The sequence below is a fragment of the Anser anser genome, assembly GCF_964211835.1.
Source record: "Anser anser genome assembly, chromosome: 16".
Taxonomy (NCBI): domain Eukaryota; kingdom Metazoa; phylum Chordata; class Aves; order Anseriformes; family Anatidae; genus Anser; species Anser anser.
Genome location: NC_139737.1, coordinates 18781248 through 18795336, shown reverse-complemented (window position 1 = coordinate 18795336; position 14089 = coordinate 18781248). Strand labels below are relative to the sequence as shown.

The window sequence follows — 14089 nt, the reverse complement described above, 5'->3', positions numbered from 1 at the left end:
GCAAACCAAAAAATAAATCACAGAATATGCATCCTCGTTTTAATCATTAAGTATTACCTCTGAGCTCTGCTTTGGTGCTTGGCTTTGCACTTTCACAGGCTACACACTTCGTGGCCTCTGCTTTGTTTTGAACCAAGCAGGTCTCCCAATCCCAGCTTCCTTCAGGCTTCTTAAATTTGTCTAAATCCAGAAATTCTCCAGAAGGAGCAGAAAATGCAGATGCACTGCTACTGGTCACAGGTGTTGGACCCTCTGTGAGACAAACAAGACAGTTAACCATCCTGTTTGAACATGAACTATAAAATGAACATTAACTTTTAAATTTGATTTGTCAAATCCCACAGAAATGTTCAAAACTACTCCGCAATTCCCCCCCCCCCGCCCCTGAAAAAAATAAAAGCCACCAAAAACCCACAAAGAAACAAACAAACAAACAAAAAAACCAGAGTGGAACTCAAAGCTTCCAAACAACACACAACTCTGTTCAGCACACAAGCTTCTGCTGCTGTTGACGACAGTGTAACCTCCATAAAGAGGCCTGACAGGTGCCTTTTAAAAAAAAGGTGCCTTTTAAGAGAGAAGCAGAAGATAACGCTTCAAATTCAAAACCGGAAAGACAAGAATGGCTCTTCCCTTCCACGGCACACGCAGAAAACTTTTATCCTAGTATTACTTGCATCGCTCTTCCTCCTGACAAGTGCAACGTAACCGTGCAATTCACTGCACCATGGTCACAGTAAACCCCTCATTTCCAAAATTCCTCCTTGCAATGGCAAGAGCCTCAGACAAAGATGCCGACTGACCGCTCAGAGGTTGGAAGTCCAAGAGAATCAACTCTGTCTGAAATCCATTATCTTACCTCATGAAATTTCAGTCTTACCGCACAGGATGATTACAAAAGCCCGGTCTAGTCCATCTTAATTTGTTTCTTCCACGATATATTTGCACAGGTGTTTTTCGATGTAATGGCATGTTAAATGACATTTAGAGTCAAAGTTAGAATTAGAATCGTATTTTAAAAACAATACAACCACGCTCAAAATCAATTACGGTCACACACAATGGGAAACAACCCAGTACTGCCCTGAAGAAGTTACCCAGCGGGTCACTCGCTTTCTTGAAGCCTACCACTGACCTTCATAGGCATCTCTCTGCTTTAGCTTAAGACTAGTTAAGACTACACTGTCTTGAAATCTGGCTTCACATCTCCCCTCAATTACATACAAACGGTGAGTAGAGGCATTTTGGACACATTCTGTAATTTTTTTTACTTATTTTTTGAAAGAGAAAAACGCAGTCATTTTTAACTCTTTCTATGGAGTTCTCATTTTCGCCAGTGAAAAATCACTATGTTGTTTTTAAATTAAGTCACCCACTTCAGCCATCTTCCCTCACCAGCTGCAAAGCCGGGGGTATCTGCATTGATCCAGCTCCGTACTAATACATTTCACAATCAGTTCAATTTATGCGACAGGCTGGAACCTGGGCTGAGACCTCTGAAGTGCCTGTAAACCAATCCTGCAGACAGCCGCTAACCCATCAACCGTACCTGGGAATCGTGTTGCTTAAAATATTCCATATATGCAACGTACTTTTATTCTGTACAAGATTCACAGAGGCTAGGATGGAAACAACAGGAAAAAAAGGACCATACCTGGTTTCTCAGACTGACAGGCTACACATTTGTTATCTTCCGTCTTATTTGGTACAAGGCATATTCCACAGTCCCAAGAGCCTTTCGCCTTCTTAAATTTGTCTCCAAAGCCCAGAGTGGCTGTTGTGTCAGTGCTGCTCGAGGAGGATGTCACTGTCACCGAGCTGTCTGTGACCACTGGTCATGTCAGAGCAGGCATTACTCCCATTCCAGGTTTTGGTGTCTCACATGCTATACATTTTGTAGCTTCCGGTTTGTTTTGGACAAGACATGTATCACAATCCCACGTTCCAGGTACTGTTTTGAATTTGTCTCCAAAGCCCAGCATCCCTGCTGGGGGCGCTGCTGGCTTTGAGGTGTCGCATTGACTTGAACTTACTGTCTGTTTCATACTCTCAACTGTTGACGCTTTAGTAGCTTGACAAGTTACACATTTGTCCTTTATGTCTTTGTTTTGCAGAAAAGGGTCACATGTATCAGATTGCCAGTACGATGCTTGTTTAGAAGTCTCTTTACCTGCAGAAAAAGTTGTTATTGCAGGCCTAGTATAAACCACTGTGCTTGTTGTAGGTTGTGCAGACGTAGAAGAGCGTGTTTTCAACAATCCAAAGTCTAGGAAGCAAGAAAAAAAAGTCTTCCTGTTAGCGCGGCACCTCACTACATGTAACTAAGTGACTTTACTAGAGGGCAAAAATTTCAACTCAGGTGCCAATGGTTACAACTAGACATTCAGACCGAGCGCAACAGGAAGTCCCCAGAAATCTTATCTAAACGGATGAAATTTCATCTGCTGCACTGGGTCACAACAGAACATTTCGTTAAAGCTTCATTTAACTCTTTGTTTCCAAGCAAGCTTTAAATCAACATTTTCACTGGTCGATACAAGTACAAACAGACAGTAGCTGACTGAAATCTGACAGTCCAACGTGGAATGGAAATAATACAATTTGATTAAGACGCGATGCCCAATCGAATCAAATTTCTAAAGCTCCTCCTTCCGTAGCAGATGACTCAAATCTACTCCAGTAACTGTACAGAAGTTTGTACTCGGAGCAGCAATCCATGCGGTATTTTCCCACAGATGCTGAATATTAATTAAATAATAAAAACTCAAGACAATTGAACAACTGTCTAATTTTCTATAATCTTTTTCAAAATGCATCGGACACAGGACAACTCCTTATTTAAAAGGTGGCAATTTTAACAGGAAAGACAAGCTACTAATACAGAAAGACTAAAGGAAATGCATCTTAAACAGCAGCTCAAGTTGCTTGTAAATCTACCTTGAACATAGTTGTTTTGTGGTTTGTTTGTTGGTTTTTTTTTAGTCAAAAATGAAGTCTTTGAACAATGTGGATTTAGATTCTGCTTCTTTTAAACCGATAAAGAAAGTGAATGTCACTTCACTCAGAGGTCTTTCCTTAAACAAAATGCACAATGTATTTTCTCTCACTTAGCTCTTTCCAGTAGAGAAATGTGCTGCCTTCTTCACAAGTATGTAAGTTAGAAGAAGACTTTTGGGAAAAGATCAAATTCAATAAAGCCCTTTTTCTTAAAAGATATCTCTTCCACAGACACACTTTATGAAACTGTTGAAAACAATTGCAATTGCTTAAAAACAAAATTCAGAAAAGGGTTTTTAACGTAAAACACTCCACTTCTGTTTGCAGTTTAAATTTTAATCCACAGGAGCCATTGTAAGCTAAGGCCCAAAGATTCGCAGCTTTCGCCATGTATTTGGAACTGAAGCTCTTTCCTATTCTTTCTTCACCTGGGCTGAAGGTGGGACAGGAGTGTTGAGTTTTACAAACATTTCCTTTTCAATTCCACAAATTGTATTTACTTAAAATGAAACACCGATTATCTGGCTAATTCTCTTAGTACCTCATTTACAATTACATCCTAACACGTAAAGGAGATGCAACCCATCTGCTTTTCATCTTGCAGTTTTACTTCCAGCAACAAACACCACTTAGAATAGAAGGGGGCAGATGCACCCTAACAAACGCAGCGCTTAATGTAATGCTCTCCTACATTCATATTTATAGCAGATACTCTATTAACCATAAGTCGTGTGTTGGTTTTTTTTTTAATAAAAAATGCTAGCGTATTTTTTGCAGCATCTTTTTAAAAGGAGTTCATTATCTCACCAGGATTTTTTAGAACGTCTAAGACGCTTCCTTCCTTTAAGACGTGGGCAGTGGTGAAGGGACCACCAGCAAAATCTTTGACCTCCTCTTTCTGTGTGTTGATGTTGGTTGAGGTGGTGGTGTCTTTTGAAACAAAAGAAAACAAAAACAGCTTTCACAATGTGACCTAGTTAGAGCAGATTATACTCACTTTTGTTAGAAACAAGAATTTCCAGCTTTCATGCTTCTCACATAAGAATCTTCACAAATTCTACTTACTTTGCAATGCTTTATGATTACAAGCAAAACAAAAAGCAACAAAACAAAAAAAAAATATAAAAGCAGATCTGTCACTGGAAAAATACTGCAGAAGTCCAACACTGCCTGGAATTGCTAGCATGCGCAGACAGGACAGATTGAAGATTTAATAAAGAAAAAAAGGAAAATCAGCACTTCAGATCTGAAGTGCTAAAGTTTCAGTTACCTAGGGTAAGAAAGGGCGTCACTGGAGTACCACTGGGTCCAGAAAGTTCTGCCGATTTTACAACGGGAACACTAAATGTAAACCCAATCTGCTATGAACAAGAGAGGTTTTTCAGATTCTCAAGCCACAGGAACTCCAATCGAATGCACACACAAAACCAAATCTGAAAGCTGCTCTTCACATTTGTAGCACGCATGCTGAATGACAAATTATAAGCCAGAAGCCTACATACTTTTCTCCATCAAGGCAGATTCTGCTTTAGTGTTCTGCAACAGCCTACTAAATGCCTAAGAAAAAAAGTCAAGCTCCTTTATTATTTTACTTACAGAAGACGTAGGTAGCACTTCTGCCTCAGTAGATTTCACAACTGGAGATGAAAATGCAAACTCAGGACTGCTAACAGTACTTGTTGGTTGTATCTGTATTTTCAAAAGAATTAAAGGTTTATATTTAAGAGCAACAACTACCTGAATTCACTACCCAACAGAAGTCCCGCAGTGACGTCGAAAAACCTGATGTTTGAGTTATTTTGCAGATAAAAGTAATAATAAAACACAGGGAAGTTTCCAAGTGGGTATAGGACAATATCTTCAAAACCAAATTCCAGAAACTGAGAGGAAAAGCTGGAGATGCTACTTAGGTCTAAATGCACGGAAAAGCAAGCCAGGAAGCTGAAGAACGGCAAACTCAGCCCAATGATACTCCAAGAACTTCAGCAAACACCTCAACATGTTAAAGCAGCTGTCTACTTCAAACCGTACAAAAAATATTTCAAGTACTCTGGAACAGATTAATGTTTATTTTATTGCAATAATATGCCAATTATTGCACCCTAGGCTCATTCTATGTGAGGCTTATATGACCACGTTACCTCTAATTTAATAACTTAAATAAAGTTGTGGTTTAACCATTGCAGGCAACTAAGCACCACACAGCCACTCGCTCACTCCCTCCAAATGGAACAGGGAAAAGAACTGGAAGTAAAGAAGTAAAGTTGTTAAATTTGAGGTAGCATTAATGACTCATCGCATGTAATGGCTACCTGGAAAGACAAATGCCATAACCCTGTACATACTCCCCACTCCTTCCCCTTCTTTCCCCCAGCATTTATTGCTGAGCACGATGCTAAATGGTGTGGAATATCCCTTCGGTCCTCTAGGCTCCGCTGTCCTGGCTGAGTGCCCTCCCAGCCTCTTGTGCATCCCCGACCTCCTCGCTGGCAGGGCAGCGTGAGAAACAGAAAAGGACTTGTCACTGTGTGAGCACTGCTCAGCAACAGCTAAAACACCAGTGCCTTACCAACACTGTTTTGCTCACAAATCTGCAACACAGCATCATCTACTACGAAGAAAATTAACTCTACCCCTGCCAAAACCACTATAAATAACTTGGCATAAAGTCCACACCCCCCTTCCCCCGCAGACTTCCACAGCATTTGAAGCAGTTATACAATCACGTTAAATGGGAGTTGGCAGGCTCTAAGACTGAGAGAAGCAGAATCAAAACATTTATGCCTTTTTCCCCAAACTGGCATACAACCCCAATTCATTCAGCTGCGTAGAAACTAATATTTGTTAGTTTCATGAGCACCACAGAAAAAGTCAACTCGCAATAAAGCAGTATACTCATTGTAAACATTATTTATAGCATAAAGATTTACCTTGCCCGCCGCCATCGCTGCTGCATCTGCCATGCCTGCCGCCTCCGTTGAATTTGCCACGCTTGTCGTTGCCGCTGTTGACCTTGATATGTCCTTTGTCATCAGCAGGTATGGCATGCCCGCCGCCATTATTGGACATGTCAAGCCTGAGGGCACTGTTGAACACGTTATGCCTGACGTCGCCGTTGTATAAATCATGTCCTCCACCTCCTCCTCTGATAGATCTGTCAAGTCCTCCACCTCTGATGGATCTTTCATGCCCTCCACCTCTGATGGATCTGTCATGCCCTCCACCTCTGATGGATTTGCCATGCCCGTCGCAGCTGCTGGAGTTGCCGTGCTCATTGCTGCTGTTGAAACAGCGCTCGGTGACGCTGAGACAGCGCTACTACCAACGAAACTAGAATTGAACTGAGGCAGCGATGCAGCACTGATGGGTAGGGGTATTTTCGGTAGCACTGGTTCCTCCACTTCCTAAAGTTGCAAATTTTAATTTTTCTTATACAAGACATACTACTTTCTCACCCCATCCCACCCAATTTATTAACAAAATTAAATAGAACAAAAATCCATACAAATTAAGAGAAAGCAAGTTTCCAGAAGAAATCCCGATCTCCCCACCTCTGTCTACCACGTCATTTTAATTTATGGCAGGCCTGCTTCCACATTATACTCTATTCAACAACTGTACAGCAAGAACACTGAAAGTTAACTCAAAACCTGTGCAGAACAGAGACGCACAGATCACATTTTTTTTCTTTCTTTTCTATACTTTAGTCATCAAAGCTCTGGAGAAGCATCATCCTTTCTAACTACCCTCGCATGGCTTCAATTAAGAGTACACTCTCAAGACAAGTGAGAAAGTGTTCCTCTTGCAAAATTAGGCGGGATAGCTGCCAAAGTTTCTAAAGTCACTACAGCAGTGAACGTGGAAAAAGGTAATGTTTAAAGAAGCAGGTAGGTTCAACAACCAAACTAAACACAAAAAGCACCAAAGAAAGTCAGACTAGCAGCACTGAAGATTGTGTTCTGGTAAATACAGTCTATACCATGTATCAGGATGCAAATATAAAAATCAGAAAACAGCCTCTTAACAACTTCAATTTTCATCCCTGCCACTTACTTTATTTGATTACTAAGATTGGATGAGTTATGTTTTAAATGGCATAGAAAATCTGACCGAAATTTGTACAGTACTATCATGATCTACTTAGAAATGACTAGGAAGGGATGTAAGTTGGTACTACTGATATTCAGTGCATCCTGTAGCTTACATCTGTTTCACAGTTTTGATTTGAAAAGTTTATGGAACTTTTGATATTTGGACCATTATTTTATTTGCGTTACAGGAATAAACAACAGTGTTTATGATTTCTTTATATTGCATCATCCAGAAGTCCCATTTAATGATTTGAAACTTAAATTAACTTAAATACTTAATATTAACTTAATATTAATTAAATACTTAATGTTAACGTAAATACTTAAATTAACTTACAGGCAGCTTATATAACATCCAATAAAAGAAAAAATAATCTGAATATTCATGGTCATAGTTTTATGGAATAGATTTTTCCTATTAAAATGAGAAAAAAACTCTCTCACAATGAGTTTGGTGAGTATCAAAAACTGAGTCATCGTTAGCAGACATGCAGAATGCTCTCTTCTACTACTCTTTTTCACACTCTTGGCCTGTATCTTTCTGTATGACTTAAATATGAAACCAAAAATTAAGCTTTTTTTTTCTTTTTATACTTGGCACTCGTTTCAAGTATCATTCCTGTAGAAAAACTATACAAACCTTCACCAAAACTTCTCTTCTTAGGACTCATTCATTCAATTGCTAACGAGAAATGTTATAGTTTGAAGAATCTCCAAGGTAAGAGAATTAAAAATTTCAAAATTACATAAGCAAAGTTCAGGTATTCAAACACAGGAAATCAATTGGAGCCTGCTCTGAAACCCACAAGAAAACAAAAACAATGCAAAAATAAAGCGGTATTGTTATAATTTACTATGATGCAATAAAACTGACACACTTAGCTAGTTACTTCAGTAAGCTCAGTGACAGCAATTAATTTAAGAGTCACTTACCTGTTCTTGTACAGCTCTTGATAAATAGTGTATTCCTCTTTCCCTTCTCATTTTGCCACCTCCGCTACTCACTCCTGAAGACAGACCATTGGACGCAGCAGTACTGAATTTGTAGCTGGTCACATTGCTAGCACACGACAGTACAGAAGTTGGGGGAAACAAGAGAAAAAAAAATTACCAGCCAAATTTTTTTTTCAAGATATTAGAGCTGTTATTAGTCCTAGAATTGAAACCTGCTGATCAGAAAAAAACTAAAGCTGTCTCACAAGTTGCTAAACGCTGGTAAATACTTGATGTTCTAAATAGGAAAAACTTTATTAACAGCAGCAATGAAAAGGACATACATAAGTGCACCGTTCACACGGGAACAATGACTAAGCCAGAAGACCTGAAATAGAAGAGCTGATTTAGATTGTTATTTTCCAGTGCTTCCTTTAAATAGGACTGGTTCTCTGATTCTGCGATGCACGTGTATCTTTTGCAGGGATATAAAAGAACAGCTCACAAAAATACAGAAAGAGTGCACATATGCACACATACACATGGGAAACACTGCCAACAGCTCTGATAGAATAGGGACGCCTTAGACTTGTGTGGCAAGGTAATATGGCCTAAGCTTCAGAAGCAGCTCTGGCTTTCATGTGGCCATCAGCAGGAACAGCAGAGGTGTTTGGGTATGCCAACATTCCAGAAGTCTTTTCAGACATGAATACAGATCCCTTTTGTAAGGCATACAAAGGCGTTTTTCTGGTACTTAAAAAAGCCTAGCTCAAAACCAGAAAGATATCCTAATCCAAGAGCAAATGGGGAAAAAATAACCCAAACCAGAAGTGGAATAGGGAATAACTCTAACAAAAGTACTATGGCAAGAAAATGAAGTATGCCTGGAAAAACTGTGACCTCAAAGCTTATCTTGCAGCCAATCAGTCAGTCAGTACAGAAGTGCATTAGATCGCACTGGAAGACACCAGGTCAAACTCCCACAATACTGAGGAGGAGAACTGGTCTAAACTTGTCAAATACTTGACAACAGCCTGCTTAGCACTGTAACTGCATAGAGGAAGACAGATCCCTAAGGCATATGCTCAGACTTTTCTCTAATCCGAACTGTCAATCCATTAGAATTCTGAAAAAAGTCTTACATCAAAATAGATCTTCATTCAGACAACTATCGCTTGCCCATAACAGCCCATATTCCTCTTTCTGTTAACACCTGTGAGCTTCAAGGGGGCAAAGACAATTGTCAGCCTTCAAGCAAGTCTAATCTACAATTGGACTCAGGTTTAAAATATATACACACACACACACACACATAGATATATAGCATTGGTGGGCCAGAGATTTACTGAGTATTCCAACTCAACTGTCCAAAGGGACTCTTGCCAGCAGATCAGTGTGGTGCTCCTGCTCCAGAACATGGCACCCAACAGAGACCAGCATCACAAAAAACACTACCACCACTACCTACTCTACAAACAAAAGGTAGGGCACTGCAATAAACTTTGTGAACGAAATCAAAAGCAGTATGAGTTTGCTCTATCTCCTTCCTAAATGGAGAAGTAGAAAGGAGTTCTAACAGAGACAATTTAGAACAGTTTGAAAAAAACATAATTACAACCCAGCACCTGATTGCACCTGTACCAGAACCTTAAAGCCAGTCGCTTCCACCCCTAAAAAGGTGGTTGTTGTGAAGTCCAACTTTTAGATGCCAAAACAAAGTGTTGAGTTCTTTCTGCAAGCCAAAGAATGCCCATGGTCACATAAGAATTGCTTGGCAGATGAGCATAGAGTCAACAAAATTCCCTGCTACTGTTCTTTGAAAAGAGCGACCCCCTAAAAACCGAGTGCAAAGTCTCTTAACTCAAGCATTATTACCCAAAACACCATTTGCCCAGAAGGAAGAGCCATCAATATTATCTGGAGGATAACTCATTTGACCTAAACCAAGAAAGCAGTATAACACAAAGCAGTCTCCTCAAGAAGAAATTCAATTAATTCTGCTGGATTTTTTTTATTTTAGAGATGAGTTAGCATTTGGCCTCAAATGATTCTAAAGAACACATGGTCTTCATGTGAACTCAAAGCAGACAATTAACTTCATCATGAAAGGAGTATTAAAAAAAAGAATAATAAATCATAAATCTTCCTCCATGTTTTTGCTTAAAAAATAAAGAAAAAAACACATCAATAAACATCCTCCTGAACTGTAACTCACTTCCCCTACTTCACCTTCTAAAGAATACTTCAGAAAGAATCATCCCATTAGGACAGAGCTTTCAAACTGCAAGCAATTAAATAGCTAAAACTAATAGCTTTTCCCCTAGGGAACATTAGGAGGGACAAATTATTTTGTTATAAGTAAACTGAGTTATAAACCATGAAATATCTGTCAAAGCAAAATTTGTAACGCTACAGATTTAGTTAAACTACAAAATGAGCCATATTTCCTGTAGAAGGAAAAAATTAGGCCTCCAATAGCAAAGATCCTTTCTGTGGATACAGAAAACGTGCCTCATTTCCCATCTTCGTATCCTACTCAGAAGATAAACTTGGGATAAAAAGTGGTGTATCAGTACTTTTATTCTTGCTCATCTTCCTTCCGTTCATAAAAACAACAATTTTCTCAAAGTTCTATTGATCTTCAAACACAATCCAGACTTTGCAGCTGCCTCAAAATACAAAATTTTCATTGGATTTCCCATTCCTTTTACTGAGAACTGTCACCACCTTTCAGGTGCAGACTGTACTGAAAAAGGAGATGTCTTTCTTCCTTCAAGTAAGTTTTAAATTAATAGATGTCATACCTTTCAGATGGTTCTGCTCGCTGTTCTGCAGGCAAAGTCTTCTCTCTCATCCCCTGCAAGTTAAGTTTAGTTCAAGACTTAGCTGAATATGTACAGAATACACAAAGTACCAACAACCACTTCATGTGGTTTTTTGTGGTTTTTATTTTATTTATTTATTTTTAATTTTATAGCACTGAATACACCTCACCTACTTAACGTTGTTCCCTAATTCAGCATTGTGGGTACAGTTCAGTTAAATTTTGGGGCTAAAGTAAGCACACTGCTTCACTCAGCATTGAGGACAAACTGATAGAACACTAAATCAAATTTGTCAAATCCTCTAACAAAGAAAGTAATTATTTTAAACAAAATGACAAAAATTGTGTGTGGGGGGGGGAGAGTTTTCATCAAAACTTGTGTTTACCAACCCCGTAAAAGGGACATACTTTTCTGTTTTCTGTCATTTATGAACAAACAAGGAAAAAAAAAACCTCTACCCCCCTAAAAACTAAGCAGTTGCTGCTACATTCATTTTAGAACTTTACCAAATGGAGATTGTGCTGGCTAAACAATACAGAGATTGAAAGAGTTAAAAGCAATAAGCAACCAGTATTACTGTCCACTTTGATTTCCAGCCTAAGAAGCCCATACACTTAACACGTGGTCATTTGTACACTCAGACTGATACTGGAAACACAGATGTTTTCGCAGAAAGAGATGCCCATTTAATTTTATGGAAAATTTATTAGACTCCATCTACTCCAAAGCAATCAAAACCGATAACTCAGCACATTGTCAGAACTCTCACTTGGAGCACATAGCTCACCTGGAATAGTTTACACAGAACACGAGCATGTTTCATCAGTGACAGCTTTGTGTACATGAGAATATAAAAGGAAAACATTTCTGTCTTTTAATATTCTTTCACTGACAACAGGATGACTCAATAGCACATCATGACATCGTGAAAACAACCACAAGACACTGAGTGTTCCAAAAACAGAATTAAATCCATAAAAGCTCAATCTATTTCACAATGGTTCCCACTGCCTTAAAGCTCGCCTCAAACATACTATCAGTACTTTTTGCAAAGATAGGATAACAATTGGTTTGAGAAACATTCCAAGACTGGAAAAAAAAAACAGGCACATAAGGACTCAAAAATGTACTCACTTGGAACTTTGTGTCTACTCTCTGGCAAATTTTGCTGGACTGAGTAGTTGAAGTCGGTGATGGTTCAGAATACCGCGTATAACGCATCGGTTGACGGTTTACCGTTGGTGTCACAAGTCTCTTAACAGGTGGAGGCTGGAATGCATTCTGGGATTCCAGCTTTGAAAGGGAAACAGCAATCAATTTATCCTTACGTCCACCCAAATTAATTCCAATATTTATTGATGAAAACAAATTACAGAACTATAAACCTCCCCCCATCGGTCTTGGCACTCAGTGAATACGATTTGAAAATTCTGAAGACCGTTCAACTTGTAGAGGGAAATCACCAGAAAACCAGTAACGAAATCCATAAAGCTATATATAAGTAGCCAAAGTCTGACTGAATTCCATTTCAAAATTTGGCAGTTAGCTTCATAGACAAAATAATTCATGCTACCATAATTAAAATAACCCATGTTCCTAGAATATGCTCCTATCTTTTCCTCTGCCCACACTGTGATTTTTTTTTTTCAGTAGCTTAATTCATTAATTTAACATTCGAAGTGTTAAGCAACTAATTATACAGGCTTCTGGGCTTCACATCCCCTACATTTTCCCTCTTCAAAGTTACACAAACAATAGAACACACTCAAAAAAACCAACTTGTCAGTCTTACAATAATCTCATTCATTAAAATATGATCCAATGCTTTACATGTGCATTAGATGCACTTCACGTAGTGGGTTTGACTTCCCTTTTCAAAGCATTTTCACAGACCAGAGTTAATTTTTAACACAGACCACTGCGTGTTCTGCAAAACTGACTTAACTGAACTGTCAGACAGAAAACAAACCCTAAAGGCTACAAGATTTACCGATGGCTCCGCCTGCGGTCTTAAGGATCAGAAAATACAGTCTTAGGAAGCATGCTATTGTTCAAATCAATACCAACAGGAAATTTTTGTTTACACTGCAGCTTTAATTTCACAGTATCTCCCAGCTCTTAGTAATAGAATTCACACTCTCTCTAAAGTATATAAAAATACATCTTTCTAAAAAATATTACATTCAGTTTGAAACCTTGAATAAGACATGTTTTATGTAAGTTCACAAATCTACTTCGAGTGAACGATGGTTCATTGCTGGTTTTAAAGGTAAAAAAGAAAAATATTAATTCCCCCAGTTAGGCATTCAATACACCAAGAGCTATTCTGCCTGGTACAGCTCCTTGAAATAAGAAAAATACCACATCACTGCTACCCACTGCAGAAGTTTAGCCTGAGTGCACAAGTGTTCCGTCAACCGCATGTTCACTTTAGCAGGAAAACACACGATCGTCTCCTCAGCAAATAATTGCTTCTCATCACGGGCTACCCTTCTCCCGCCACCATTATGAATTCTAGTATTATGAATAGACAATCTATCTCCTTTCACCCACTGACAGCTGCGTGCAACATTCATTTAGTGGCTGACAATTTCAGGCTCTCTGTTGCAAATCTGGCAGATCTTTCTTAATGCCTTATCACAGGTGTATTGCTATAATATAACTGAGAATTCACACCAGATTTGGTTTTAGTTATTTGGATAATATTTATGATATACTTCACTTCTCCATGCCCTTGTAATTTGGCAGATGGTGAAAAGATGGTCCAGGAAATCTGAGATGTTTGTAAACTCTGAAGTGATTGTAAACTTAATTATACATCCATCCAATCAAGGAATTAGCACAGAAACTTCTTGAGACACTGTCCCTTTTCTCATTAGAACAGAAGATGAAAAGTTTGCACATCTTGTTATTTCCTTCAGTCACCTGATCTTCAAGTGGTCATTTAAGGGTTTTGTAATTTAATAAGCCCAAGGATACCCCTAACTAAAGTCGTCAAAAAAAGATGACTAGTTTTCATTTTTTAAAGAAAATGAAAGGAAATCATGCTTTACCACAGCATTATCACCAGTTCTGTGCTACCTCCAAATAGGAATTTAGGAGCGTAAGATTTATAGCGTCGGAAAAGAAAAAGAAAAAAAAAAACCTCTACCCCCCTAAAAACTAAGCAGTTGCTGCTACATTCATTTTAGAACTTTACCAAATGGAGATTGTGCTGGCTAAACAATACAGAGATTGAAAGAG

General features: G+C 38.7%; 1 pseudogene across 1 annotated transcript; it reads right to left on the bottom strand.

The window, feature by feature from the left end:
- Positions 1 to 206: 206 nt before the first annotated feature.
- Positions 207 to 12173, bottom strand: LOC310882506 (nuclear pore complex protein Nup153-like; annotated as a pseudogene). Its single transcript, XR_014589241.1, has 9 exons — positions 11981 to 12173; positions 10826 to 10878; positions 8022 to 8148; positions 5928 to 6401; positions 4268 to 4355; positions 3805 to 3927; positions 1655 to 2266; positions 860 to 928; positions 207 to 252 (listed from the first exon to the last, which is right to left on the bottom strand). The product of XR_014589241.1 is annotated as a nuclear pore complex protein Nup153-like (transcript).
- Between the last annotated feature and the right edge of the window lie 1916 nt (positions 12174 to 14089).